A 25,683-nucleotide genomic window follows, 5' to 3' on the forward strand; every position below is an offset into this window, starting at 1 on the left:
TATGGGGGAGAATATTTTTCTCTCCCAAGTGTCTCTCTTAAATTGGCCAACACAGACACTTATTATTAGATCTCTACTACAACCTATGTTGAGATATGCGCTAATGAAATGTTAAAATTTACCTTCCCTTAAAGTAGATTCAAGAGTCAATGGTATGTGTGCCATTTCCTAGCAATGATCTCCAAGGACTTTGGGACTCAACCCTTCAACTAGAAATTAAGTGAAATCCCATTCTTTATATGTGGTGTAAAATTTACTTTTGAAACTCTTCATTTTTAAATATAAATGCATTGTGAAGGAATATAGACAAATCTAAGGAAGGTTTGGTGTAGTTTTTTATATGTATATACAAGATGCATTTTGAATGACCAGGTGTGGACCACTAGATCCTAGGTTATTAGAAAAGAAATCCAAATGGAATTAGAAGTTGTATCCACTGCTTGAAAGTACCTCCCAATGGAAAGGAGAAGGCACAGACCTTGCAAACTACAAGATGAATATGGTAATGGGCATAGACACCAAGGCAGCAAGGGTGATTCTAGAAGAATGAGCCAGAGACCCACATAGAAGGCAGTGTATGGCCCAATGCCACCTAGGGCTCAACACTGTCAGATCTGAGGGTTTGACAATGCACCTGGTTTTAGCATTTCACTGTTTATATTTTCCCAACACAAACAACTCTTGAGTCACCAGAGAAAATGACATTGTCTTTTTTTTTTCCATTTGGGGAACAGAACCTATATTTTTGAGTCAAAGTACCTTTTTCATTTTAACCTAAAAGCTGTATCACCTGTTAAGTCAGCACATTGTGATGCAACAGAGAAGACAAGTTTGTTGGATATGAGTATGTGAGAGATTTGGTAAGCAGGGAGTAGGTTCCATTAATGCAGCAACTATCATTTCATTTGTAATTAAAAATACAAATGTCAAATACTAGTGAGAAAATGAATTTGTAGGGGAGAAGATATGAATTGGAAGCTGTCTTATCTACTGCTGATTGGTACCTGAAGAGAGATGCCAAAACTAAAGTAAGTTAGGTTGCATCTTCTGAATTCTTTACATTAGATTCTTAACATAAAGGATAGGACATTTTCTAGACCCTGTGACCACTGTTAACTCTATAACACAAGAATTATGGTTGAAATTAAATATTTACCCTCACTCATACTTCAGATTTATATTTGAGATAAACATCATGGAATCAGAGATTCTGAGGCAGATCCAGCATAGAGAAAAATATACATTTTTTCCTTAACTTACTGACATTTAATTTATTTACTATGAAATATAAGCATGCCCTTTGATGGATTTTGGCAAACATATATGCTCATCTAAAACAACAACAGTTAAGAATAGGGAACATTTCTTTTTTTTTTAATTTATTTTTTATATTTATTTATTTATTTATTTATTTATTTATTTATTTATTTAATATATGAAATTTATTGTCAAATTGGTTTCCATACAGCACCCAGTGCTCATCCCAACAGGTGCCCTCCTCAATACCCATTACCCACCCTCCCCTCCCTCCCAGCCCGTATCAGCCCTCAGTTTATTCTCAGTTTTTAAGAGTCTCTTATGCTTTGGCTCTCTCCCACTCTAACCTCTTTTTTTTTTTTTTTTCCTTCCCCACCCCCATGGGTTCCTGTTAAGTTTCTCAGGATCCACATAAGAGTGAACACATATGGTATCTGTCTTTCTCTGTATGGCTTATTTCACTTAGGATAACACTCTCCAGTTCCATCCATGTTGCTACAAAAGGCCATATTTCATTCTTTCTCATTGCCATGTAGTACTCCATTGTGTATATAAACCACAATTTCTTTATCCATTCATCAGTTGATGGACATTTAGGCTCTTTCCTTAATTTGGCTATTGTTGAGAGTGCTGCTATAAACATTGGGGTGCAAGTGCCCCTATGCATCAGTACTCCTGTATCCCTTGGGTAAATTCCTAGCAGTGCTACTGCTGGGTCATAGGATAGGTCTATTTTTAATTTTTTGAGGAACCTCCACACTGTTTTCCAGAGCGGCTGCACCAGTTTGCATTCCCACCAACAGTGCAAGAGGATTAAGAATAGGGAACATTTCGGGGCACCTGGGTGGCTTGGTCGGTTAAGCATCCGACTTCGGCTCAGGTCATGATCTCAGGTCCGTGAGTTAGAGCCCTGCATCGGGCTCTGTGCTGACAGCTCAGAGCATGGAGCCTGCTTCGGATTCTGTGTCTCCCTCTCTCTCTGCTCCTCCCCTGTTCATGCTCTGTCTCTCTGTGTCTCAAAAATAAATAAAATGTTAAAAAAAAAATTAAAACTAAAAAAAAAAGAAAAAAAAGAATAGGGAACATTTCTACCACCATAGAAGGTCCCCGTGCCCCTTTCCAGTCAATATCCCCTTCTCTCTGACCTCAGGAATCATTTTTTGGATTTCTATCACTATAGATCAATTTTGCCTATTCTAAAACATCATATAAATGGAATCATTATGCATTATTTTGTGGCTGGCTTCTTTTGCTTAATATAATATTGAGCAATTCACCCATGTTGTGCATTTCAGTGATTCATTCCGTTTCGTTGCTGAGAAATACTCCAGCAATATATGTGGTACATATGAATATACCACAATTTATTTATTTTCCTGTGGTTGAAAATTTTAGGTTGTTCCAATTTTAGCCATTGTGAATACAGTGGGGTTGTGACTTTGTTAAATTACCATGTGTTAAGTAGAGCCCCAGGGTGTGAAAGGGTGAGCCAGGTTTTACCAGACAACAGCAAGGGAAAGTGAAATAGAGTGTATTACTCACAGGAAGGGAAGGAGGTACACAGGCAAGCCATTTGGGGAGATCAAGACAGGGTCCAGGGAGAGAGAGCAGGGCAGGACCTGGGCCCCATGTCTTCACTGGTGTCTTGAGGGTGAAGTGCTTTAGAGTTCCCAAGCTAAGGCAGAATTTGACAATTTAAAACACTAAGCGGGATTTTGGTAAGCTTTGGGTGCGGTGGAGTGGGGTGTCTCTTCTAAGGGAAGGGCATTGACAAGGGTCATTGAGGTAGTTGTATCAGGAACTTATATTTACTTGTGACCCTGCAGGCTGTTCCCTAGGTCATGCACCTCCTGGAGGGTCTAGCTGCCAGTTCAAAGCTCCTGCATGGTTCCTTGGCCACAGGAAATGGATGAAATGGATGCGGAGGCAGCAATATTATGTAGTTCAGCTAAACTCCCAACAAGTGGCTACTAATATCTTTGGACAATTCCTTTTGAGAATAGGTTTAATTATACAAGAAAATGACAAGTAATTTTCAAAAATCAAGTTTGTCATTTTTTGTCTTACAAATGATGTAAGAGATCCATTTGTTCTACAGGCTCACCATTTGGTATTTCCAGTCTTTCTAACAGCAGCAACTCTAGTGAATATGTAGTGATATCTCAGTGTGGTTCTAATTTGCATTTTATTGATGACTAATTCCATTGAGCAACTGTATATGTGCAAAACAGCCAATCTGATTATCTTCTTTTGTGAAATATCTCTTTTACACATTCCATAAATAGAGTTGTTAAAATTCTTAATTTTAATGAAGTCTACTTTATCAATTTTTCTTTTATGGGTATACTTTCTGTGGCCTAGGAAATTTTTGCTTGCTTCAAGGTTACAAAAATATTCTCCTATGTTTCTTTTATGAGCTTTACAGTGTTGACTTATGTTTAGGTCTATGATCCATGTCAAAATAATTTTTGTGTATCATGTGGGGTAGGATTGAGCTTTTATTTTTCTTTCTAAAACAAGGATTTGAAGTCATTCCTGCGCCATTTGTGGAAAACGTTTTTCTTTTTCTTTACTCATTGAATTGCATGGTAACATTGCTGATAATTTATTTTATACTGTTGAGAATATATTGATCAAATATGAGTGTGTCTGTGGTTCCATTGATCTATTTGTCTATCTTTACACTAATACCTCACTGATTTAACTTTATCGTAAATGTGAAATTCTGATAATATAGGCATTCCAACTTTGATCTCTCTTTTAAAGATTGTTTTGCTATTGTAGGTCATTTTAATTTCAGTATAAATCATGTAATCAACTTTTCAACTTCTACCAAGAAATCTGTTGAGATTTTCTTTTCTTTTTGTCTTTTTAAATGATTATTTATTTATTTTGGGAGAGAGAGTGTGAGTAGAGGAGGGGCAGAAAGAGAGGGAGAGAAAGAAGATACCAAGCAGGCTTCGTGCTGTTAGCACGGGAGCCCGATGTGGGGCTCAAACTCAGGAACGGTGAGATCATGACTTTAACAAAAACCAAGAGTTGGACGCTAACTGACTGAGCCACCCAGGTGTCCCTGTTAAGACTTTCTTTGAGGAGGTATTTGCATATTGTTATCTTAACGATATTAAGTCTTGTCATCTATGAACATAGTTTAGCTCTCCATTTAATTAGATCTGTATTTTCTCTCAGCAATGTTTTACAGTTTTCAGTATGGTAGTCTTTCATATTTTTTTAAATTTTTTCCTAAGTATTTTATATTTTTGCTTACTAATGAAAATTAGTTCCTCATTTTTATTTCATTTTATAATCGTTTCTAATGTACAAAAATTTTTTTTAATCCTGAATCCTACAACTGTTTTAAGTAACTTTTAGTTTTATTAGATATTCTAGGAATTTCTATTGATGCAACTATGATATCTGCAAATAGAGACTGTTTTACTTTTTTGTTTCTAAGTTTTATGCCTTTTTTTTCTTTCTTCTTTGTACTATATTTCACTGGCTAGTGAAATATTGCACAGAGATTTGGAGGGGGAGTATTCATTAATTCACTATGCTGTTAGCTACACATTTTTATGGATGACTCATATCAGAATGAGTTTTTTTCTGTCCTTAGCTTGCTGAGAATTTTTTTCATGATTAGTTTGAATTGTTTCAAATGGTTTTTCCACATTTCTTGAGATAATCACATGGTTCTCTCTCTTTTTTTATATCATGGTGAATTATACTGATTTTATTTGAAATGATAGACCTTGCATTACAGAGATAAACTCCACTTGGTCATGATGTATTATCCTTTTCACATATTGCTAGATTTAATTTGCTAATATTTGATCAAGGACTGTTGTATTCATGAAGTTTATTGTTCTGTTAGTTTATACTTGCCTCATTGAACAGGTCAAGAAGTATAACTTCTCTGCTTTCTAAAGGAATATTTTTGCATATTTGATATTATTTCCCCCTTAATTATTTGATAGAATTCACCAATGAAATTATCTGGGTTTGGAGTTCCCTTGGTGTGAAGGTTTTGGTTATGAATTCAACTTCCTAAGAGCCATTCAGACATTCTATTTCTTTTTTTTTTTTTTTTAGTAACTTGTGCTTATGAAGGACTTTGTCCATTTCTTCCAGTTTTAAGTGTATCGTCATCAAGTATTATAACATTCTTTTATTATTCTTTAGATATTTGCAGGATCTTTGTAGTGATACTTCCTCCTTTTTCCTTATACTGGTTATTTTCTGTAAGATTTGGTGTCAGGGCCTATGATGTGGTTGATCCTTAAAAAACAGCATTCTTTCTGTGGCCTTTCCATTGCAAAGCATCAGAAGGCCCCCTCTGGATCTGTCCGTACCTAGGTGGGCCTGATAGAATTGCTATAAAATGAGTGAACTGCAAATATTAACCAGCATGTAACAACATAAGCTAAAGGGGTACCTGGAGGACTGGGCATTTTTGTTGATTAATTCAGGGGGCATAAGGTTGAGAAAGGGAGATATTATGGGCTTGAGGGCACTTTCTCAGGACACAGTACTGAATACCTAGCAAACATTCCAGTAGATGGTTCCAACTTGCTGCCCCTGGGGGCCTGGAGATAGTAATGGCTCATCCAAAGTGATGTTGCAATGCTTAAATTCCTGCGGGAGAAAGTGATGAAGAGACTAAAAGGGCCAGGGAAGTGAGAATGCTGAAGTGGATAAATTATGTGAGAACAAAGGACATATTCAAGTGTTACATTTCCCAGAAGACATCCATTTGCACTGGTAAGAGAGTCACCAGCATATTCAGTTGTAGCTGGTTGGGCCAGCACTGTTGGTCTGACAAGATTCATGGGGTTTGGTTTGTTAATGGAAAGGAGTATGAAGAGAGGACGCAGTTAATGGCTCTTAACCACCCAATGCAAGGTGTTTTCATCATTGCAATGACAAGCAAGATCAATGGTCTTGACCTTCAGAGGAACATGGAGATGGTAAATGGAACATGGCCTTCCTAGAAGAAATAGATGGACAGTTAACAAGAGTACTGCTTAATTTGCATATCAAAAGAAAAACAGAAGGGAGCTGTGAGGTTACTGTTATTGGATAAAAAGGATATTAATCAATATCCTTACAATGTGTCCCTTTCATCATATTACTAACCATGTGAGCCCCTCATGATATTTCATTAGATGTTTGATGTGGGAGATGCAGGAGAGAAGCATCAAAGGAAAAGACTTCAAAAGGGAAGGGCTGGAGAAGGTGCAAGGCCTTAGGACATGTTTGCATGGCTGCAGCTCCTAAGGAATGCCTAGAGCCATTAACATTGTCCAAGATCAGATTCTCCTTCACACCTGACCCTTCCTAGTGATATAGAAACCAGTTAACTGGAAATTCAACCTTGAAAAGCTAAACCATTAGATTGATTAACATACTTGCTTAACTGACTTTATGTACATAGTCTTTAGCAATTATCCTAATAAAAAGAAGCTTCATTCTGGAGCTCATTCCTACTTGAGTATGAGGACCTTCACTTAACTGCACTTTGTTTGCAGACTCATCTTTTGCGACTCCGGCCATACTCCCTGCTACAGTTATGCCTTTATTTATCCAGGTTTCTCCCATTTCATCAGTCAGTTGGCTGTTAAGCATATTGAAATTTAATTAATAAACAATTCACTTCAGTTTTTCCTGTGAAGCTGTTCTCATGTCTTTGAATCACAGAGCTCTGATGCTTATTAATTTAAGTTTTCATTGTACTGACAACCACAGTTTTTAATTCTGCACTTACATACTGGGTAGCAATTGGCTCTTGTTTACTACTGGGAATACAGTGGTAATGGAAATTTCCAAGTCTGCATATGTTTTGATACGTGGCTCTTACCACTGTTTGTCTCATTTCTTTATATTTATTTATTATGAATAAAATTATAATATCTATGCCAAAATAGCAAGCATGGTTCTATCCAAACTAAGGATTTATTTTTATTTCACTTTACTGCACTTTTCAAAATCTCTGGGATAGCAGGACAATAACAAGAATGATTTTCTCCTTTTTTATCTTCTTGATCCTTCTTTATTTGCCATTGTACTCAGGTACTTTTTGCTTTGTCATTTTAAGAGTTGAATAACTTTGGCTTTGGCCTTGGGTAATGATTTTTATATATTGATTACTTAATTTATTGGATTTAACGTTGCTTAACAAGTTTCTATTTTATAGCTAACACTTAAGTGAGTGCTTAAGGCAGAATTGTTGCTAATCCTCCTTTCAAGACCATTTCTTTTTTTTTTTAGTTTTATTAAAAAATTTTTTTTGAGAGATTGAGACAGAGCATAAGCAGGGGAGGAGCCTAGAGAGAGGGAGACACAGAACCTGAAGCAGGCTCCAGGCTCTGACCTATCAGCACAGAACCCAACGCACTGCTCAAACTCACAAACTATGAGATCGTGACCTGAGTGGAAGTCAGACACTTAACCAACTGAGCCACCCAGGCGGGATTTCCTTTTTTATTCCACATTTAATTATTAAAAAATACTAAGATATTTATGTTAAGATGGTTATTTTTCCCCAGCAGAGAAAGTATTTGCATTTGAAAGTAGCCATTAATATGAAACACTTTTGATGTTAAGGAAGCCTTGTCATGGGGCACCTGGGTGGCTCAGTAGGTTAAGCACTCAACTTTTGGTTTCAGCTCAGGTCATAATCTCACAGTTCATGGTTTCAATTCCTGTGTCAGGCTCTGTGCTGATAACTGTGGAGACTTCTTGGGATTCTCTGTCTCCCTCTCTCTCTGCCCCTCCCTGTTCATATTCTCTCTCAAAATAAATAAACATTAAAAAAAAAAGGAATCCATGTCATTTAAAGCAGAATAATTCTACTTAACTCTGTGGAAAGTAAATTCTCTTCTATTTTTATCTTCAACCTTCCAAATCTGTGTATCCAACATATAAAATAGGTTCCGTCCCAACCCTCCCATCCAACACCACCAACCACCAAGTTGAACGATGTGAAGTAACATAAAATTGAACAAGTGGCCTGTCAGCTGAAGGCAGTCATTCTTGTCAACACTGAGCAGAACACTCCTACAGAATCAGTAACAAACTCATTTTGCTATAGGGTATATATAGTAGATAGATAAGACGAAGGGGAAGGAAATGACCATATTAAGAAAGAAAGCCATATGTAAAACTAGTAATGACTTTTCCATTGAATTGGTAATTTCTGATTTATCACAGACACGTGGCTGAGCAGGACTATTCCAGCTTTCTCTTCAGTCTGAACTTCTGGAAAGAGAAAATAATGGATGATTCACAGTTGTATTTCAGATTGTATTAATAATCCTCATCTGCAAGTGATCAAAACCTAATTTAAATCAGCTTAGGCAAAGAAAGGGATTTATTAACTCATATAAGTGGAAACCCCAAAGGAGGCAGCTATTCAGATGTGGCTGGATCTTAGTGTTCAAACAATGTCATCAAGTCTTTATGTCTTCATCTTTCAGCTGTCCTTCATCTGTATTGATGTCGTTTTCAGACAGGCACTCCCATGGTGGAAAAGGAGTCTCTCATAGCTCCAGGCTCTTACATTTACTGTTTAGTAACATGGGGAGGAAAAGAGCTTCTACTCTGCTAGCTCTGAAGGAAAATGCAAAACAAGATTCTATTTGATCTGGATTGGGTCATGTGGGCAGAAGAACAGAGGTCAGACTATCCTGCCTGCTCAAAATACCCTCATGAAATAAAGAGTATGTTACCAACAAAATGGAAAAGGAATATTAGACTGGCAAAGCTGGAGGTCTCTACAAACGCCCACTTCTCCTACCCTTGAACTATCCCTCCTTTCCCGGTGGGTGAAACATTACGTTATGATCTGTAAATTGGGAGAGCACATTTTGCATAACTGGTGCTACAGCAGCCAGTTCCAGCCTTAAGGAAAGGTAGAAAAAGAGTTGTTGCCCTAGGTGGAGAGCAGAGAGGCTGGAGCTTCTTTGTACTCTCTGTGCATCTATAACAATCTCTGTATATACTTCTACCCCATTGTATTCTGATTTCTGCTGACCCATATGTCTTCTTCACTATGCCAAGAATGTTTCCAAAGTAGGGAATCTGGCTATTCATCTACGTACAATGGGTGTTTAGCCCAGCCTCTGACAGTAGGTTCTGATGTGCTTGTTGAATAAATATATAAATGCCAAAATAAATAATTTTTAAAAAGGCAAAGTTTTTTTAAATTTTTTTGTATATAAAAGAGGATTCTATTTATACAACATTCTAGGAAATTCCGACTAACACACACCAATGCAAAGTTTATTTTAATTACCATCAGTGTCATGACTAAAATGGGAGAAAGAGGCCTGTCAGTCTTGTTTCAGAATTTATGACGCCAATATTTTAGTATCAAAGATTTCATTCTTATTGTTGTAAATGAGAATAGAAAGCCCTTAAATTTGTATGGTACTTCATATTTTTTTCAAGGAACCTTTACTACCATTAGCTTTTTTGGTCTGAAACAATTAGTTTCTTTATCTTTGATTTTCTGTAGTTTGAAAATGATATACCTAGGCACAGTGGTGTTTGTTTGTTTGTTTGTTTTGTATTTTTCCTGTTTGGTATTCTCTGAGCTTCCTGGATCTGTGGTTTGATGTCTGACATTGGGGAAATTCTCAGTCATTGTTGTTTCAAATATTTCTTCCGTTCCTTTCTCTCTTTCTTCTCCTTCTGGTATTCTCATTATGTATATATGATGCCTTTTGTAGTTGCCCCACAGTCCTTGGATATTCTGTTCTGTTTTTTTTTTCCTTTTTTCTCAGTCTTTGATCTCTGCTTTTTGGATTTTCAAGAATTCAATTAGTGTATCCTGTAGTTCAGAGATTCTTTCTTAGCTGTGTCCAGTCTACTAATAAGCCCATCAAAGGCATTTTTCATTTGTTACAGTATATTTTTATCCTTAGCATTTCTTTTTGGTTCTTTCTTAGGATTTCCATCTTTCTGCTTACATTATTTATCTGTTCTCATAGGCTGTTTCTTTTATCCATTAAAGCCCTTGGCATATTAATTAAAGTTGTTTTAAATTCCTAATCTGATAATTCCAACATCTCTGCCTGGTCCGGTTTTGATGCGTGTTCTCTTTAATATTTTCTTTTTCCTTTTAGTATGCCTTGTTATTTTTCTTTATAGCCAGGCATGATGTACTGGGTAAAAAGAACTGCTGGGGCCCTTAGTAGGTTAAGCATCAGACTGTTGATCACAGCTCAGGTCTGGATCTCAGGCTCTTGAGTTGAAACCCCACATTGGGTTCTGCATTGGGTGTGAGGCTTACTTTAAACAAACAAACAAACAAACAAACAAACAAACACTGTTGCAAATAGGCCCTTAGTGATATGGTGGTAAGGTGTGCGGGGAGGGGAAGTGTTCTACAGTAGGTCTCAGTTGTTTCGTGAGCCTAAGCTTCTGAACTGTGAATTTCACAAGTGTTTCTCAGTTTTTTTCCTCCCTGGTTAGGTGGGACAGGATGGGTAGGGTGGGTTGAAGTTTGGTACTTCTCTTTCCCCAAGTCAGCTAGGCTCTGATCATACCTCCTGCAGATTAGGCTTTGGTTAGCTAGTTTCCCCTGAGGGCAGGCCCTGTTAAGAACAGAGTGCTTGCTCTGGCATATTTCAAAGTTTTTCCTTATTCCCTCTTATTGCCAGAAGACCTAAGGCATTTTTCTCCAGTTAAAAACTGTGGGAACCTGGCTGAACTCCTGGAGGTAAATCTCACAGTATTGTAGGGCACCCTCTACAACTGGGTCTCCCTGGACTTTATAACTCTCAGAATTGTCTGCACTGAGCTTCCAGTATTTTGCCAATTACGAGTCAGGTTTTCTTTCTTCCTCTAGCTCTGGTTTCTGTGACAGTTTTTTCTTGTAAGTCTCTGCTCCAGTGAGCTGTGACTTGTGGTATTCACCTGTCTTTCCAGTTTTGGAGGCAGTGGTTTGCCTTGCATCCCTCTCCCCACCCCCTTCTCTTATAGATCCAAGAAGAGTTATTGAATTTTCAGTCTGTTCAGCTTTTGCTTGTTGTTAGGACAGAATGGTAATTTCTAAGCTCCTTACGTGTGGACCAAAAACCAGAAGTCCAATAAGTTTCTCAGAGCAGTTGTTATAATTTTTATATTGCAGATGAGGTACAGTGAATTTAAGACAGATTACTGTGGGTGCACAGCTAATAAGTATTTAAGCCAGTAGAAAAGCTAAATATTCTTGTTCTATAATGGATTGGGTTTGTCCCATGTTTCTTCTCCATTATGGGTAGTATATTGCAGCATGAGATCCCAGGACATCTGAAAATAAATAAAAGCCCTGAAAAGTAGGAAAATGTGAAAAAGCAGATGAGTGAAGTCAGCAAAGTTACAATGCCATTGATTCATGCTCTATATTAACAAAACACGCACACACACACACACACACACACACACACATACACACACACATTTCCTAGACTGAAGACAAAAGTTTAATCAGTCATTCATAGAAACATAGATCAAGATTTTCCTTGGGAAAGTATATTGAGAGCTTTTCACATGGTTGTGGTCCAGAAATCAAGTGACCATAATGTAGAAAAAAAGAATACAAAAAGAAAGATGACTAGGATGCAGAGACCCTAACCATTCCAGAATACATGACACGGAGAGTTGTTATTAACAACTTAAAGGCTCAGTTTGGGCTTGAACAATACTAATATCAAGATTATTCAAACAGAATATCTTGATATGAGCACTTCACTCATATTAATAGTAAAAATATAAAGGTCAAATACTGCTCATCTCAAGGTATGATCTTTGCTGGTCACTGGAGATTTAAATAATCACAGAAATGAGTGTAAACTACAATGGGCAAATTTGGGCATGAGAAATGGAAGCATAGCTCAAAGGTGGCAAAGCTGAGCATTTTTAATGGTGCTGCCTGATGAGCATTTCTCTTCTCTATTTAAAAGATAGAATGAGTATGTAAATAGCTTGGCAATAAAGCCTTTCATAAATAGAATCTGACCAGGGTGTCCAGGATCTGTCCTAGCCCCATCTCTCACTTTGTGAAGTAGGACTCAGGGCTACTGACAAACAATAGTCAATAGGGATCTCTGTGGTGATGGATGGTGGCTTAATAGATCTTGGTGAGCAGGATTCTTTAATCCTGAGTATGTGTATAAGATCCAGGGGACAAATGGATACCTCAAACTGGACAAAAATGTTGTTTGCATGAACTTGGAGATATTGAAAGAGAGGAAATAGAGCTTTCTTTATAATATCGAAGACATTTTTGGCAAAAAGTTTAAGAACCACTGTTGTGGATTTTCACTGACTGTCCTCATAACACCTCTTGCAATGTAATTACTCTAAATCTCACATGCTTCACCTGTAACATTACTATTAATCATTTCTATCTCCCATTTCCCCAAAGCCATGCCTAATATTACATATATTAATTTCAACATTAAATATTACATTACATTCTAAAACAATTTTTTCTATATGAATGAGTTTGCATTTATGTAGTCTGACATGCAGTCTAATATTTCCTGGACTATTTGAATAATGTCCAGTTTTCATATAATTACTTTCTCTCTTTTTTTGCCATTACTCCCAAAGGTACTCAGGTTGCTATTTAAATTCCAGATATCCAGGAGAAAGACTAAATGGAGACAATGACTGTAGTTTTTCTCCCTTTTAATGTCTTTTCACTTGGGACACATGCATTCTCAACATTGACAACCAGCTGCCATGTGTAACTGAGATAAGGGCTTTCTTTGATCACCCCCCAGCCTGAAGCCCTATCTCCTTGGGAACACTGACACTCTTAAATCTTTGCCAGTTGATAACTGATCGCTTTCTGCTGTTCCCCATGACATATGTTTTCTTTCATTATCATCTTTTTTATTTTGTCTTATTTGCTGCATAACATTTTCACACATGCATATCTTTTTTATTCTCCTCATAAGTTACACACTATTAAAATGAAAGAATTGGGGCACCTGGGTGGCTCAGTCGGTTGAGCATCCGACTTCGGCTCAGGTCATGATCTCATGGTCCATGAGTTCAAGCCCCGCGTCAGGCTCTGTGCTGACCGCTCAGAGCCTGGAGCCTGTTTCAGATTCTCTGTCTCCCTCTCTCTCTGACCCTCCCCCATTCATGCTCTGTCTCTCTCTGTCTCAAAAATAAATAAACGTTAAAAAAATTTTTTTTAAATGAAAGAATCATAACTCTTCCTACATTGTATGTTTCCTAGTTCTTAATATAATGGATACCAGGCATTTTATTTATCAAGTAAAATATATCAGTGTTCTCATGCCCTATAATCTTTGCATCCATTAAATTGATCACTTCTTCCTCAATTCTCCTTAAGAAAAGAATTAGCGAGAATTTGGTTAGAATTTTAGGATTTGGTTCCATATCTACTATAAGCCATAGGTCAAAGCCTACAGGTTAGCAATTTCATGTTTCTTTCTCACTGCTATCTTTAAAAAAAATTTTTGTTAACGTTTATTCATTTTTGAGAGACAGAGTGTGAGTGGGGGAGGGGCAGAGAGAGAGGGAGACAGAATCTGAAGCAGGCTCCAGGTTCTGAGCTGACAGCACAGAGCCTGATGTGGGGCTTGAACTCACCAACCATGAGATTATGACTTGAGCTGAAGTTGGATATTTAACCTACTGAGCCACCCAGGCTCCCCTTACTACTATCTTTTAAATAGTGAGTCTCAAATTCAAATGCCTACAGAGGCCAAGCAGATGACCTGTCTGTGTATTTATGATGAAGCTTTTAATAATTCCCAGGATACTCAATGCTATCATAAAACAAAGGAGCTAGAAAAATGAACATCCCTGATGCTGTACTATGTATGTGTAGGAATTAGATAAAATGTTCTTTGAAGAGAGAAGAATAGCTCATTAGTGGCCTCAATTAGGTCAGCCTATTAATCTCACAGAGTGGCAGTTCCACAGCTGAAGCCAAATGAAAGAACCTTCAGAGACATTCACAGGAATCCAGGAGTCCAGAGGTCCTGTGTTATCATCAGATGTTTTCTGGTCCATTAAACAATCACTGTGACCTCATGGGTGCATCAGGGAGAAAAGTAATAGCAGGAAGACAATAAAATTGCCTAATTGGGTATTCATGATGACAGTTGAGATCCTCCTCCAGGCACAAAACACAAAAATGTGGTTGAATCAGTCAGTAACAAAGGGAGAGAAAACAGAAGGGTAAATGTTCAACACATAGGTAAACTATACACAAAGGAGGCCAGATTGGCATGGGAGAAATTAAAGGAAGATTTGGAAAACCGTGCAGATCTTCATAGCTCTTTAGGAACATATTCTATCCTCTAAAAAGGATCAAGAGAGTTTAAAATCAAAGAATGGTTCTAGCTGAGATTAAATATAATATGAAAAGTAAAACACTGATATTTTATTTTTTATGCTTTTCTGTATTTTTTTTTTACATAAGCATGTAAAAACACTGATTATGTAAATCATTAGTTTTATGTTTTCATGTTGTTGTGTAATGAGAAAACATAGAAAAGGCTTTCTCATGGGGTTTTTGGGAGACAATTCTCCACAGGTCTCCCAAATTTCTATATAGTTTCTGAGCAGTTGTACTGACTGCCCTTTGTTCTAGACTATCTTTCAAGAATGCTTGTATAGTCCATAGCTTGGGTAACATAGATAGTTTCTTTCCTGGGACCAGGAGAGGGTTTGATTATAGCCTTGGATAATGGAGATAGTTTCTCTCTGAGCAAAGGGCAGGCATGCTTACTGCCCATTTTGAGTTCCCTAAGCTCTGGGTTCCTCTCCTGTAACACAATCTATCATGTGTTCAGTTACCATCTGGCAGTCTTCATTTCCCTCTGTGGGAATTAGTCTCAAGGAATCACTGCAAAAAATGCTGATAAGTTGACTTCCATTATTGCTGAGTAATAAACTGTTTCTTGTCTCTATTTCAGAAGTCTTGTGTCTTCTATCAATGTCCATAAAATCATATATTTAAACTATTCACAGCTCTTGATAAAGTTTAATTACTCCTTAGGATATATCTTAGTACCTTCTTTCAATGAGTTGACAAAAAGCACATATAGTACATGGCTATGTACTCTTTGGCTAAAGCATAGGGCTTCCTTTTGCTTGCTTTCTTTCTTTCTTTCTTTCTTTCTTTCTTTCTTTCTTATCTTAGTTTACTCTTACTTGTCTTGTCTGATATTCAATGAACTGTATCTTTTGTTCCTTTTCAGTGATAGCAAATCATTTATTCAAGTTGCCATTTTATCAGAAAAACAATAGGTTAGGGTATTAGCACAGTTTAGTTGTATTTCAACTTGTTTTACCTACCTAGACTGTAATAGGTTTATAATTACTTTAAAATCTAAGACTGAGTCTGGGTGTACCATTTTTGTGTATGATTCCTATGTCAGCTATTCCGTTAAGAATTTATCTAATCATTTAAAAATTCCCAAAGGAAGGAATTGTCTTTTTGCTTGCTTGAATTTCTTTAAATAAATTTAGAAAATATCTTCAAGAGTTACCATTACACAACTGAAAAGCTAAAAGTAAAGATGGAGAAGCAAGAACACTTAAAAATCCAAGGAAAGTCTTCTTTTACCAGTAGTCCCAATTGGCTGGCAAAAAAAAAAAAAAAAAAAGGGAAACACTCCAGTTTTGAGGTGGGTGGAAATATCTACTTAATACTTAGCTACTAATAAGTCCATAATCTATGCTCTATATTAGTGTTTGTTTATTAACTATTGCAATACATAACCATAAATCTCAGTTACTTAACAAACAGGGCAAACCTTACTGTATTCTCGTCCGATATTAGCTGATTAGTTGATGGGTAGGCTTAGGCTCCAGGGAGGCCCTTAGGTACCAAGGATTCATTATGTGACTACTCCACCTACTAAGATCTCCAGCAAATCCTCTACATAAGTCTGTCAGCCCAGAGAAGAGAAAGAGAGGAAATCAGATCTGCTTTCCATTATGGTGGCAGGATGGGTTCCTTAGGAAGAACCCTCGGAGATGAAGGTCTGTGTTCAAGAAGTTTCCTGGGGAGTGCTTTTGGAATCAAAACCTGGAAAAGAATGAAGGAAGTATAACTGGGCAGAAAGAAGACTTAAGCTGTGATGCCATCAAAACAAAGGCTTCTGCTGACCCACAGGGAACCCTGGAACTCAGATTTGTCCAGAATTTAGGGTAAAAGGCCAGGACTTTATACCCATACAGCAATATCACTGAATGTGGTTGTCCCCAAGAAGCAAATGCAGTCCTTGGAGGAAGTGCAGCTCTCTTCAGGTGAGAGCCATCACTGGAAGAGGCTATTTAGCTGTGAGCATTGAACTGTCAACACTGACAGCAGGTAGCAGAGTGAGGGCTTCAGTCCTGAAAAGGGAGATCTGAGTGGCACAACAGTGTTCACTACAAATATCTTGGCTGGAGTTGACTTGTATCACTTCTCACATTGCAGTAGTGAGATCTAGTCACATGTCCCCGGCAAGCTCTGAGGAGTTGGGGGAGTGCTGTCTACAACAGTGCTGCTCAAAGTAAACTGTTCTACTAAATCCTTGAGACTTAAATGAAAATATAAGTCAACACATTACTTCCTTCATTGGGAAAGTTTTTCTGGGGAAAAAATGTTAGCTGAACTTAACTGTGTGCTTAGTGATGTAGTTGATTCATAATCTGCTCTTAGTTCTTTATTTTTGTTTATGTGTTTATTTTGAGAGAGAGAGAGAGAGTGCATGTGAATGTGCTTGTGCTTGCGCCTGAGTCGGGTAGGGGCAGAGAGAAAGAGAGTATCCCAAGCAGGCTCTATGCTGTCTGTGCAGTGGCCATCTTGGGACTTGATCTCATGAACGATCATGACCTGAACTGAAATCTAGAGTCAGTAGGTTAATTGACTGAACCACCCAGGTGCCCCTGGTCTTATCTCTTCACAGCATTATGAGTTATAGAGTTCATAGAACAGTGCCAAGCACCACACACTGAGGAGCATAGGACTAGCTGTGTGCCCAGGAAGAGGAGAAGGCATGGATATAGTGAGTGCTACTGATCTCTACCACTTCCCGGTATGTCTGCCAGCTAGCTTCTGCCTGTACCATTCTGCTCTGTCCCCCATCTTGATTTAGTCTCCTTGCGTCTCAATTAATTTTATAATCTGAGATCACCAGTTGTCTCTTCTCTTCTCTTTGCTGACGTTACATTGACTTTCAGCTGCTGGTGAGATGCTACTCTTGCTGTTCCTTATTTCCTAACTCCACAACCCAGGAGATGCTGTGAACTTTGGCGAAAGGACTTATGAAGATTATTCATAGAGCATTGGGACAATGATTCTGGAGGCAGGTATAGGAGATTCTGGAAAATCAGGGGAAGAAAATAAATGTGTATGATTTCATTTTAAATGTTTAAATTTGTTTTAAAGGCCAACTGTTCCTCAGTCTGCTTTTTCACCTATTTTCAAAAAATAGGTAGCCCTGAGATTCTTTTATTAAGTTCATTGGGATGATCTTGGAAACTGAAATCCAACAAAGTCAGATGATTTTCATGTATAATAGATTTATGCCTCTTAACTATTTGATAGACCCTACTACAGAGAAAACTCTATTGGAGTTTGAATAGTTTCAGGAAGTTGGAGAAAATACAAGAAGAGAATAATTTAGGATTTGGACAAAGAAGCCATTTATAAAAGAATGGACAGAATGACACTGAATGGTGTCAACAGATTCTACCAGACAGACCACATGCTTAGATCAATGGTGACTGCAGAATAAAAAGCTCTGACGCTGTCTGATGGGCTGTTATTCAACTAATGTAAGAAAATTTTGTGCACCAAATAATGACAAAGTGGAAAGGATTGAGGTCCTCAAAAGACTGCCCTACATAGTGATAACCCACTATCAAGAAACACTCACGTAGGTCCTACGTGAGTACTATGAGAGAAAAACGTGTTTATTGTCAGACATATTTAGGTGACCTTGGACAACGTCTTCTTAGCTCGACTATCAAACATTCAGTATATTTGATGGTCAGATTCTCAGAGGTGTTAAATTTCTCTCAACTTTATTCCACACATCTTCGTGTCCTAAATAAAAGGTGAATTTTTCTTATTTGACTAAATAATGTCTTTTACATTTTCATTCTAATTTATGCAATTTCATGATAATAAAAATAAGGAGTTTGCTTCTTTCTTTCTTTCTTTCTTTCTTTCTTTCTTTCTTTCTTTCTTTCTTTCTTTCTTTCTTTCTTTATATTGCTTAGGGACCCTTTAATCTTAACTCCTAACTTGTGACAGATGTTTTTATTTTATTTTATTATTTTATTTTATTTTATTTTATTTTATTCTATTTTATTTTATTTATTATTTTTACCTTGCAATGACGAATACTCATCCCAAATTTTGCTACACTGGTGTGTGGCATTATGAAATTTGTGCCCGTAAACTTTATAGCTATTTTGGGATAGTTTCTTTTTTCTAAAGAACAAGAGTCTCGCATCATTCAGTTATACTATTGTTTATCACCTATCAATTCTTCTCTGCAGAAATGAATTCACTGAGATAACTACAGTATGATTATTTCTAATAACCAGACATTTAGAAATGACATTTTAACCTAATGTGGCATAGCTTCTTTTAGAAAAAATCTAAAACATAAAATTGTAAATATGTTTTGATTCAGTTAGTGTTGGCATACAAGGTTCTGATCAAATGGGATGCATTTGAAAAGCTGTAGATTTTCAAACATAAATTCAGACTGCAATTATACATTTTTATCTTTTATCCTCCAAAGAAGCTCCATGAAACAGCAAACCTTCTGTTGCCAGTCATTTCACTTCTGATGAATGGAAAAAGACATACAGCTTCAGAACCAACTATGCTAGTTTAGTTAAAAAATTACTCAGAAAGTATCCTCAAAATTGAATCAGATGACCACATCAAAAAAGTCAACATGTCTTTTTAGTTGCTGGATGACTTTGTACTCTTAAAGATTATTGAAGACTTTTGTTCATGTGGATTATATTTATAATATTTATTATATTACAAATTGAAACTGAGAAGTTTAAAACTATGAAGCTTAAAGACTATTTATTTATGAAGAAAATCCTGCTTTATCAGATATGTATAGTTGGAAAAGGTATTTCATATCACTGAACTATGTTACATTAAAATATGCTGTTTTATCTTGTACTTCAAATAGATCTTTCAACCATGTAAGATTTTGAAACATCCGACATTGGTTATTTTGGTTATCATGAGTTATATATTTGGCCATCCTGAGTTACACCGATCTTCCTAATGTCAAATTTAATTATTAACATCAAAAAATAGTTAGGATCCAAATGCATTCAACATAGTTAAGGTTTTATTTATGTGGTTTGTGTTGTCTGAGAATTAAGACTCTTAATATTTATTTTTCATTTAATTAGATCTACCTAACCCCAGAGAATGTAAGTAGAAGCCATATGATATGAATCAGCTATCATGTGAGATTGGAGGCTATGTATACTAATACTAAGCCTGGGACACCTGGATGACTCAATTGTTTAAGGATCCGACTCTTGATTTTGGCTCAGGTCACGATCCCTGGGATTGTAAATTTGAGCCCTGTCTTGGGTCCATGCTGTGGATCCTGCTTGGGATTCTGTTACCCTCCCCCCTCTCTGCCCCTCCCCTGCTAGCTCCCTATCTCTCTCTCTCAAATAATTAAATAAACATTAAAAAATTAAAAAAATACTAAGCCTGTTAGCATATATGGAAATAATAGATTTTTTTCTTAAATTCCACGTTTCTATCTCATTATGAAAATGTAAAATATATTGTGTCCCTCTGCATCACCTGAGATGCTCAAATTTATGTTCTTTTTTGTTTTTTATAGTTGCAGAAAAGTAATTGAAACCTAGCACCAAAAGGACACAAAGTGGAAAGTCACTGGAGGATAAAATGCTGACAACTCATAAATTCCGCTTTCTACTTAAATTTGTAATGGTAAAAAGTACAGGTATAGTCCCTTGCTCACCTGATCACTAAACACCAGGGTTGACCGCAGTCCTGGGTTCATACCACTTCTCACCACTCAATGCCCAGGCTCTATGTACCGAAACTCTAGCCACCATCATTTTTCTCTCTAGAAAACCTCTCTTAGTGTCACTGGGGATTGCTTGTGATTCTTCAAAACCCTGAAAACGTATAAATCAAAGATCCAATAATACAGAGAAGAGCTAATACCATGAGCCAGACACTGTTTTAAATAACAGTTTATTAGATTAGTTAATCCTCGTGATTACATGAAAACCTATTATTATTTCCATTTCATAGATTGGGAAATTAAGGCAGAGAGAGGTTAGCTTACTCACAGTCAACCACATGGAAAATGGGAGGGTCAGAATTCAAACAGACGCAATCTGATATCCAAGCTCTCACTCATAAACTTATGCGATATTAAGAAAAAGGTCTGGGGGCGCCTGGGTGGCGCAGTCGGTTAAGCGTCCGACTTCAGCCAGGTCACGATCTCGCGGTCCGTGAGTTCGAGCCCCGCGTCAGGCTCTGGGCTGATGGCTCGGAGCCTGGAGCCTGTTTCCGATTCTGTGTCTCCCTCTCTCTCTGCCCCTCCCCCGTTCATGCTCTGTCTCTCTCTGTCCCAAAAATAAATAAAAAACGTTGAAAAAAAAAATTAAAAAAAAAAAAAAAAAAAGAAAAAGGTCTGGTTAAAGTGAGAAAGTTACTTCTAAGCAGAACAAATACCCCTACTTTCATCTTAGTATATAGTTTTTAACTACCTAAGTCTTTTTATTTTGTTTTACTATTTTACTTACAACATTATTTTATGCCTGATATTCCAAAATTTCCTATTTAGTTAATTTGTCAAACTATGATTTTTTTTCAGGTCTTTAGCAAATAGTGCAACATACTATTTTGGAAATATATATTTTAGTGTAATGTTAAACTTACAGAAAAGTTGCAAGAATAGGACAAAGAACTCAATATAGCTTTTCCAAAATTCACCCTTTGTTAACATTTTCCCTAATTTTTCGTCATTCTCTCTTTCCTTCATTGTTTTTTTTTTTTTTTGAGACATTTGAGATTGAATTGCTGAAATGATGGTTTTTTCCTCCTCAATTTTTCACAGTGTATTTCCTAAGGATATTCCCTTGCAAAATTACAGTTCAATTATTAAAATGAGGAAATCTACATTGGTACAATACTATTAATACAAGTAAATGTTCAAATGTTGACAATTGATCCAATAATCAACTCTATTATTCTAGTTTGCTTTTTCCAAGTCCAGCATCAATCATGAATCACATTTAGCTATGATCTTTCCTGAGTCTTTTGATCTGGAACATTTCTTCAGCCTTTCTTTCCCTTTCTTGATCTTGACAGTTTTATGTGTCAAGTAATTTTATATCATGTTTCTCAAATTTGGCTTGTCTGATATTTCCTCACAGTTGGATTCAGCATATTCATTTACAGATGGAATATCACAAAATGTGTCTTTCTCTGTATCACATCAGAAGCCACATGATGCTGGTTAGTTCCATTAGTTGAGGTGGACTTTGATGACCGGGTGTTCTCCAGGTTTCTCTGCAGTAAAATTATTATCTTCCCCCTCTATAATTGCTAATTAATTTGTAGTGAGTTATTTCAAGACTGCCATGTAAATATTCTCTTCTTTATCAAATATCAGTTTTTGTTTGTTTGTTTGTTTGTTTACCTCCACTCCTTTTTCATTTGTCTCTTTGGTGTCTGGGTTCCAGCCAGGACACCTTGCCTCCCTCCCTGTATATTGCTTTCATTCTAAGATCATCTGTGACCTCCTTCATGGCAATTTCAGGGGATTTGTTTTTATCTTCATTTGTTTAAATGCCCTGACAGTTCTTAACACTATTGACTTTCTAACTTCTGAAACTCTTCATCCGTCATTTATATAATACTCACTTTTTCTTTCTTTTTTTTTTGCCTATCTCCCCCGCCCACCCCCCACCGCCCCGCACTCTGCCCTATATTTTTCATCATATCTTTACTGTGGATATTTCCAAATGCCTCACTGTGGGAACTTCTCTCAATGGTTTCACCTCCTCTGAATGTTGGCCTTCGGTGTATCCAGTTTATTCGTCTGGATCAGTGGAGAAATAGTATGGAATAAGGAAAAAAATATGGTTGCTAAAAAGAGAGGTTGTGTAGAGAGATGTCTTCCTTTAAATCCTCATTCTTCAACCTACTATCCCTGTAGCGTTGGTATTTTATTAAAATTTGCAAAGCCTTAGTTCTCTGGGTTCTTTGTGGTATCCCTGTCCTATACTGTGTCACCTGAAACATGGAAAGCAGACCCTTTCAATCACACATCTACAATCACTTACATTTTCTATTATTTTCTCTTTATCAGAGAAATAAGGAAATAAATGAATCTTGGTTATATAAGTTCTTGAAAGTCCTTCAGCCTTCCCTGGTTTCTAAAACTCCCTACTTCTGTATTTCCAGGTACCCCTTCCTTAGGCTCCTGGTCAAATTCAATTTCTCGCCCTTTATGAGACAAAGCTCTTTAACTCCACAGTCTCTTCTCTGCTCCAGGAACTACTCCTGCCCATGTAGACCCTCTCCTGGGCCCTGCAGACCATGTGCCCTCCTGTGGTCCAGAACCGATGATGCAGGGATTTTCATCTTTCCTGATTCCTACCCTCACTGATGTTAAAGAGATTTACCCACCTACTCCTACTAATGTGAATCTGCAACATCCTGTAGAAGACAGAGTTACAGTCTTGGCATATCATATCATTTTTGTATATACAAATATATATTTCTATAAAGAGCTTTAGAAAATATTGAATTTAGAAATACTTAGAAATATTTAGAGAATATTAAATAGAGCTTATGTCTCTAGGCTGTGTGACTGTAAGATTTTTATGTTCTTTATGCTTCAAATTATCTATTTTGCAATGGGCGCATGTTACTTCTATAATCAGGAATTAAAGTAAGGAAAAACTCTCCCGTCCTCCCCTCTTCCCTGGCCTTCAGTTCTGTATTTCCAAGAGACGATGAGATGCCTCCCCCGGGCTTATCAGAATTCACAAACATGCCTGTTCTCTCAAATTAGCTTTGCTTCCCACCAACTCCATTAAGCCTCCTTTCATCTTTATTTCTCCTATTATAACAGACCCTGTGCTCAGTGCCGGGCCAATCTGTGAAATCGTACATTTTCCTTCTTTTTATGTGTTCCCATAATAAGTAACAAGAGAGGTATTCTGGCATTTAAAAAACAATAGTGTGAGACCCGGAATTTAAAAACTCTTCCAAGCACTAAAGTGAGTTATATATGTGAACAGTGTTTCCACTGTAGAGTGCTGTAAGTCATGTATTGGTATATATTAGTTTTTATTTTCAAGAGTTTTGAAACTCCTCAAAGGTTTTGTTTAAGGAGTTGCATTTTGGGAAATATGGCCCAAAATAGTTTGAAGAAAGATATTCATAAGAGGCTGGAAATGATGAAACATACCAATGTTTGTTGTAGGCAACCTCTAAGATGGCCCACAGTGACCTCCACCTCCTAGTATTCAGGCCTTTCTCATGTAATTCCCTCCCCCTGAGGGTGGGCTGGTGACTAGAAGTGACTCACTTCTAACACATAGAATATAGCAAAAGTCATATATATGTCATGAGATTAGGTCATGGAAAGGCTATGTTCTCTCTTTCTCTCTTTCCCTGTCTGGGGAGCAAGCAGCTATGTTGTGAGCACTTCCATAGAGAGGCCCACACATCAAGGAACTGATGTCTTTGACTAATACTCACTGAGGACCTGAGGTCACTCAACAACCACATGAATGAGCTTGAGAGTAGATCCTCCCTGAGTTGAGCCTTGAGATGGTTGAAATCCTGGCCGATGCCTTGAATGCAGCCTAGGAGAGACGCTGAGTGAGAGAACCTAGATGTCATGTCAAGATTCTGGATCCACAGAAACTATGTAATTATAAATGTTTGTCCTTAAAAGCTGCTAAATTTTGGTCAGTTTGTTACATAGCAAGATTATTCATATGGCCTGGTGAAAAATTACACTTTATATATAATGCATAAAATAAATGTTAAATGTTTTATACTTATATAAAAATTTTTTTTAATGTTTATTTATCTTTGAGAGAGATGGAGACAATGTGAGTGGGTTAGGGGCAGAGAGAGAGGGAAACACAGAATCTGAAGCAGCCTCCAGCGCTGAACTGTCACCACAGAGCCCAACGCAGGGCTTGAACTCATGAGCTGTGAGATCATGACCTGAGCTGAAGTCAGACCTCAACTGACTGAGCCACCCAGGTGCCCCAAATGTTTTATATTTATTATGGCGTGCAAGTGAACAAGCTAATTATTCAATATTTTTGAACTGGCATATAATATTTCCCATACACATCTGTCTGTATAGTCTACATGTTTATAAGTTTACTGGCCATGTGGTAATATCATTAAGATACATCTGAATTTTCATAATGATTAAGAGTGCATTCTCTAGAACCAGACTGCCTGAGTTTTATCCCGGTGACTTTCTGCAAGTTTCTTTACCTCTCTGTGAAATTGAGAGACTAATAATGTTTGTCACATAGGTTTGTTGTAAGGATTACATAAATTAACACAGGTGAAGTGTTTGAAATAGAGCCTAGCACATAGTAAAAGTTTCAATGAATGTTAACTAATTTTTCTTCTTCCTTTGTTCTCCTCCTGTTGAATGGTTTAGTTGCATCCAACTTGTGATGCCTTTTGACCTGCATCACCGATGCCAGCTGGTTGGCTGCTTCTGGACTTCTTGTGGCCCTTTTGTCAGGGTGTCTTGTCAGAACACTTGGCAAATGTGTATCAAATGCCCAATGCCTGCCACGTTCTTGAACGGCAGCTGTACAGAAGAAGTAGAAGAAGTCAAGAGAGATCTGACTCCAAACTCACGTCTGCTGCTTCCTGGCTTTGCGATTGGGCAAATCGCTTTCCTTTTCAGTTTCCTTGTCTGGAAGTGGGGCTAATCGTCATGGTCTCTTAGGGTTGTTAAAAGTATTGGAGGCGGGGAATATGAAGATAATGTAAGTTGAGCCTGTGGCATATGGTCAGTGCTCAATAAGTTGGAGCTGCTACTTCTCAGCATGTGGCTAAACCCTCCAGATGCTGTACCTTTCCATCTACGTCAGGCTCCTTCCCAGGGCCTTCAGCTGGGACTGCTTCTTTCTCCGTGGCTTATTCTTTATGATATGAATAAGCCACTAAAGGGCTTTGTTTATTTATAAATGGTAACTTACTCTCTCAAGTGGCTGTAGTAGGACAGATGTCTTCATGTTAAAAGTAATCGCTTCTCAAAAGATGTCAAGGGTAGAATTTGTGAGGCCTGTTATATAGTTCATAACGTGTGTCCGATAGAGTCATCCGAGGATATTTTTGAGATGGACTACCCGAGGCCCTAACAAAAAGGATTGTGA

The 25,683-nt window shown here is 37.3% G+C and overlaps 1 long non-coding RNA gene across 2 annotated transcripts; it reads left to right on the forward strand.

Moving 5' to 3' along the window:
- The first annotated feature begins 861 nt into the window (after positions 1-861).
- Positions 862-25,655, forward strand: LOC122241431. Of its 2 annotated transcripts, XR_006221571.1 has the most exons (5): positions 862-1,028; positions 17,184-17,312; positions 17,458-17,586; positions 20,118-20,240; positions 24,957-25,655. It is a non-coding gene; the product is annotated as an uncharacterized LOC122241431 (long non-coding RNA). The 2 variants fall into 2 exon arrangements; XR_006221570.1 differs by lacking the exons at positions 17,184-17,312; positions 17,458-17,586.
- The last annotated feature ends 28 nt before the right edge of the window (positions 25,656-25,683 follow it).

The sequence above is a fragment of the Panthera tigris genome, chromosome C1, assembly GCF_018350195.1.
Source record: "Panthera tigris isolate Pti1 chromosome C1, P.tigris_Pti1_mat1.1, whole genome shotgun sequence".
Taxonomy (NCBI): domain Eukaryota; kingdom Metazoa; phylum Chordata; class Mammalia; order Carnivora; family Felidae; genus Panthera; species Panthera tigris.